This window comes from Notolepis coatsorum (genome assembly GCF_963971535.1).
Source record: "Notolepis coatsorum genome assembly, chromosome: 5".
NCBI classification, from domain to species: Eukaryota; Metazoa; Chordata; class Actinopteri; order Aulopiformes; family Paralepididae; genus Notolepis; species Notolepis coatsorum.
Window position 1 is genome coordinate 24,223,553 of NC_140169.1, and position 6,312 is coordinate 24,229,864.

Sequence of the window (6,312 nt, forward strand, 5' to 3'; positions counted from 1 at the left end):
AGATAAATATTCTATGTACCTTTTGCTCCATTAAATATTTGATTATTACCTTTGACTGGAACCGATTTCATTGTGGAAAGTGTTCATCATATTTAGATATCGTGTACTGTATGGCCAGTAGTTAAAGTACATAAAGCGGTAGTGGTTTAATGATACCATACTTATCAATACAGTCAGGGAATTGTACCCCTCAGTTACAGTCCTACTACATGATGGTGTGTACGCACAGTGGCAATTTCTCGAGTTTGATCATCTTACAGCCAACCTTTGGAAACGCTTACAACACTCCAAGAGTGTTAGAGCGGGTTCTGGCTCTAGTACAGTCTTACATAGTCTAATGTTTGATGAGTGGGGTGTACTTGGGTAATAGGAACAAAGAGAGGTGGTCTGATTACATTTAGTCATTTAGCTGATGCTTTTATCCAAAGCTTACAAGTTCTGTACAGCAGGTCAGCAGGAAGGGTACAACTCTTTCAGCTGAGTAACACTGTTTGTCAAACAGTGTTGAAACTTGGGTGCTGCTGTCTTGACGGTGTGTAGTTACTAGTTAGAGACCATTGACGGGAGGTAGGCGGGAGCCGTTCCCTTCGCTGCATGATATGCCAGGTCAAAGACCTTGAAGCAGATTCGTGCAGTGATGGGGAGCCAGTGCAGCTCTCTAAGAAGTGGGGTACAAGGGCTGACTTTGGTAGGTTGGAGATCAGGCAGGCCACTGCGTTCTATATGAGTTAAAGAAATTGTTCCAGATTGTTCCAGGTGAGGGAGGAAAACAGCTTAGTATGCATCCATTATGTTGGAGTGGACATGGTCTAGTGTTTTATCTCCTCTTGTGGGGCAAGAGAGTTGGTGAAATTTGGGGAGCACAGTCTTTAGGTTGGAGTGATTAAAATCCCCTGCAACAATAAAGGCTGCCCCTGGGTGCAAGTTCTGTTGTTTACTAATGGCTGTATACAGTTCATTCATTGCTATCTTGGAATTAGCGTCCTGTGGTATTTACATTTACATTTAGTCATTTAGCTAACGCTTTTATCCAATGTCATCAGGAAGGGCACAGCTCTATCAGCTGAGTAACAATGTTCATCAAAGTGTTGAGTGCTACAATGTAGGTTAGTTTATTAGGACAAGTGTGCATGACAGTAAGGTTAGTTAGGGTTAGATTTTTTATATTTTTTTATATTTTTTATTTCAGATAATGGTTGAAGAAGTGCGTCTTTAGTCGACGGCGAAAGATTGGACGGGTTTCGGCTGTCCTAACTGGGGTGGGTAGTTCATTCCACCATTGTTGGGCAGGGACTGAGAAAAGGCAGGTTCTCCTTGATGACTCTCCCGGAGCTCGGATAGGAGTGGGTCTGAGACGGCCAGAAGATGCAGAGCGTAGGGGTGTTGAGGGTGTGTAGTTAGAGACCATTGACCGGAGGTAGGCGGGAGCGGTTCCCTTTGCCGCACAGTATGCCAGGTCGAGGGCCTTGAAGCGGATTCGTGCAGCAACGGGGAGCCAGTGCAGGTCCCTAAGAAGTGTGACATGGGTCGACTTCGGTAGGTTTGAGATCAGGCGGGCCGCTGCGTTCTGAATGAGTTGAAGAGGCTTGGTGGCAGTGGCCGGGAGGCCAGCAAGCAGTGCGTTGCAGTAGTCGAGGCAAGAGATGACTGTTGATTGGACGAGGAGTTGGGTGGCTTCTTTTGTCAGGAAGGGGCGGATCCTTCTGACGTTGCTCATATTGGTATGGTATATACAGCAGGCTGCAGTCACAATGGTAGCTGTGAATTCCCTGGGCTGATAGAATGGCCTGCACTTAATCATTCCACGTTATTAGAGTGGTGACTCACAATGGTGGTGATGTTTGTGCACCAAGTTTTGTTTACATAAATGCACAAAACTCCACCTCTGGTTTTTCCGGAGCCATCAGCAGTTCTTTACGGCCCTGTAGAGTGTAGCCTGATAGCTCAATAGCACTGTTGTGAATCCCGCTATTAAGCCAGGATTCTGTGAAAATCATGACATTGCAATCCATAGTCCATTTATGATTGATGATCCACAGCCGCAGTTCATCCATTCTGTTCACCAGAGACCACATATTAGCTAGTCCTCTGCGTGTACCCCTCTTCTGTTCTCTCACGGTGGGGGCGGGGAGTTTGAGCGTATTTGGTATAGATTTAGTCTCTCTCTGGCAGAGGTGTTTAGCAGGCTGTGATGTACAGGCGTAGAGACAGTTCCTTGTAGGAGTGTGCCAAAAGACTGGACTAAGAAAAATGAATTGTGTGCATCGATGCAGAAACACAACAAGGTAGACACGCCATCATTATATAAATTATTATTTATCCCGGCCCTGTACAGTATGCTTCACACCTACCAGTCCTGCATACTTCTTTGTGAATTCACATACTCTCAATATTCACTGTGGGTCAGCAATGGGTCAGCATGGTGCAGATACAATGCCGAACCTCTCAAGTTCTGTTGCACACGGCCCTCGCCGTTTTGCACACGCCTCCTTCGCCTTATAAGGAGTTGGTGGGGCGTGTCTGAGTGTGAATGGCAGTATATGGTTACAGGTAGGCTCAAATGCACAACACAGGAGGCAGAGGAAAGTTCAACCCGAAGGGCATTTAATAATATGTTTCAAAAAGTTAACGCACTCCAGTGCGGTGTGTGTGTGTGTCTTGAGCCTGGCGGGTGGGTATCCATGACCGGGGGAAAGCAGGGGGGTGAAGCTGTGAGGATAACGGAGAGAAAAACGAGGGGAAGCACAGGGGAAAAACGCGAGACAAAAACACGGGGAAAACATGAGACGTCAAAAATCATGGAACGGGTGCAGACACGAAAAACACAACTGGAGTAGGTAACATGATGGCGAAAAAAGCATATGCAAAAGAGGTAATCTCAAGATACTTGCCAGGCCGCCGATAAGCGAAGATCTGACACTGATGCATACAAGATATCCTGGTCTTGCTAGGGAGTGAATGGGACAGACACAGGGTTAGAGACAGACACAGGGGTGTGTGAGGGAGACAGAGAGGCTTGTGCAGGTGAAACCATAACAATATAGTAGCTATATCCACGGAGATCAGTTTAGTTCTTATTTATTTAGTTTGTGTGTGTCTGTAATGCTCACAATGCCTCATTGAGTCAGGACTATAAATGCAAAACATAATTGTTAATGATACAAATATTGTCGTATTTATTATCATTATAATTATTTAATTCCACGGATGTCTGTAGTATCGGCAATCCCCAATGACTTGTCCCAGAAAAAGCTGTTGAAAACACAGGCACACACCGGTCTGTCCGACTTACAACTGCCTTTTCGAGTTCTTAAATCCTATATAAATCCTACAACGAATTTACAATACGAAGCCGTTCGAGAATAAGATAAGATAAGATAAGATAAGATATTCCTTTATTGATCCCCTTGGGGAAATTCAGGCATCATAGCAGCATGGGGAGGGGGGGGGGGGTACAGGTAGTAAAACAACACAGTATACAGGTAGTAAAAAACAACACAGGCAGTGTAAACAATTTGATCAATATGGTCAATATAGTTTACTATCTGACTAGCTGAGGAATATTCACATTATTCACAGTGTCACATAAGGTGCAGTATGCATGAGGTAGTGTTATAATGTACGATCTACTGAGTATACATTATTCACAGTATCACGGTATCCACTGAAATATACATTATTCACAGTATCACAGTATCACAGTATCCACATAGGGTGCAGTAAGCCTAAGGTAGTGTAGGTTGTCCTCCTTGGGTTCCTATAAGTCCCAGGTCAATGTCTGGTAGCAGTCGCTGTCGCTGCCCCCTGTTGTGGAGCCTGGAGGCTGCTAGTCGCTGCCCACTGTTGTGGAGCCTGATGGCCGCTGGTATGAAGGACTGTCCGAGGCGGTTAGTTGAGTGTCGGGGGGGAATGAGTCTGTGGCTGAACGAGCTTCTCATCTTGACTAGCTCGTCGTAGAGGGGGTGGTAGGGGTTCTCCATGATGGCAGCCAGCTTCCTTATCATCCCCCTCTCTGCCATCACCTCAAGTCTAGGTAGCTCGACTCCCACCACGGAGCTAGCCTTCCTCACCAGCTTGTTGAGCTTGTTGGTGTCCCTTGAGTTGATGTAGCCTCCCCAGCATGCCACAGCATAGAAGAGGATGCTGGCCACAACAGACTGGTAAAAAGACTGCAGCAGTTTGTTGCACACATTGAAGGACCTGAGTCTCCTCAGGAAGAACAGCCTGCTCTGTCCCTTCCTGTAGAGGGCCTCTGTGTTGTCCGACCAGTCCAGTTTATTGTTCAGGTGTACCCCAAGGAACTTGTATGAGTCCACCATCTCCACATCCACCCCTCGGATGGAGATGGGAATCGGGGGGGGCCTCTTCTTGCCCCTCCGGAAGTCCACCACCAGCTCCTTGGTCTTACTGGTGTTGAGTTGGAGGTGGTTGCTGTCGCTCCACCCCACGAAGCTCTCCACCAGGGCTCTGTACTCCTCCTCATCATCGTCGGTGATGTAGCTTACGATGGAGGAGTCGTCTGAGAACTTCTGCAGGTGGCACCCGCTTGAGTTGCGGCAGAAGTCTGAGGTGTAGAGGGTGAAGAGGAAGGGTGACAGCACAGTTCCTTGGGGGGCGCCGGTGTTGCTCACCAGTACATCAGACTGACTGTCCTTTAGTCTGACGTACTGTGGCCTCTCAGTGAGATAGTCCTTGATCCAGGCCACCAAGCCGTGCTCCAGCTGCATCGCAGAGAGCTTCTCCGCTAGCAGTGATGGCTGGATGGTGTTGAAGGCGCTGGAGAAATCAAAGAACATAATCCTCACTGAGCTGCGCGGCTTCTCCAGGTGCGTGTACGCTCTGTGGAGCATGTAGATGATGGCATCCTCCACCCCGACGTTTGCCTGGTATGCAAACTGCAGGGGGTCGAGGGAGTCACGCACCAGGGGCTTGAGGTGTTGCAGGACCAGTCTCTCAAACGTCTTCATGACGTGTGATGTCAGAGCGACTGGCCTGTAGTCGTTGAGGGTGCTGGGACGTCCCTTCTTGGGCACCGGGACAATGCAGGAGGTCTTCCAGAGCTGGGGCACCCTCTCCAGCCTCAGGGAGAGGTTGAAAAGATGCTGGAGCGGTGCTGCCAGCTGCTCCGCACATACGTTGAGCACCCTGGGATTGGTGTTGTCCGGTCCTCTGGCCTTGTTTACATTAATTCTGGAGAGCTGCCTACTGACCTGACTGGTTGTGATCGTCAGGGTTGGGGGTGGTGGGCAGTCTGCTGGTGTTGGCGGTGGGGTGCCGTTGCTGATGGGTGTGGGTGGGTGGGGGGTGGGGGGGCTGCTTTGTAGGTGTGATCTGGTGCTGGTGTCGATGGGTGGGGGGAGGGGTGTGGGGAGGCCACTCTGGTCAAAGCGGTTGAAAAACGAGTTGAACTCGTTTGCACGCTCTGGCGGGCCCTCAATGCCGAATAAGTACATAAATCGAGTTACGAAGGAATTCCTTGGTAACTTTTACGTATGTCTGTTCGAGAATGAGGATAATTGTCTTTAGAGTTTGCAAGGTAATGCTAATCGGTAGTAAGAAGTATAGTCTGCCAGTGAAATTCATATTTTTTGCAGCAGTACACAGAAAATAGGGTCCTTGCAAATACCTGCAAGGTAACCATTTGAAGGCTTGTCACTTGTCGGTGGGAGCGAGAGAGGGCGAGAGAGAAAGACAGAAAGAGAGAGAGAGGGCAGCAGTCCTCGGAATTATGAATACCTGGAAGCACTATGAATAAGCAATGTGACAGATCACAGCCTACCATTAGGTTGGTGCTGTTTTATACAATAGATCAACCAACTACCTGTGATGACATATCAAGGTCACAGCGACGGTACATTCATGGAGCGAGCAAAGAGTGAAAATGTGTTCCTTTGTTTAAACAGCCTCGCTTGCCAAAGTGTAACATGAGGTAATCAGTGGAATATTTGACTGCTTGTGCAAACAAAAACAAAATAACCAAAAAAAGACACCAACAACATCAACATCTTTCACATGTCAAGTCACTCGTGCAACAGTCATCATCTATTTTCACACTCAATCAAAAAAACAAAAGTGGTTCACGCATCCTGGGGTGATTCTACGTTCATTATTTACCTGATAGGAAGCCACCAATCTTAAATGGTTCGTACAACGATGCACAAATCAATCATCATTTGGTATCTGAGTGTCATGTCTCCCAGCGTGTTCTCCCCCCATTTCCGAGCAAATAAAAACCATTTTGGCTCCAGGACTCGTATGTACGACTGAATGGAAATGAAAGAGACGGCGGATGCATTCATCAAATATGGCAAT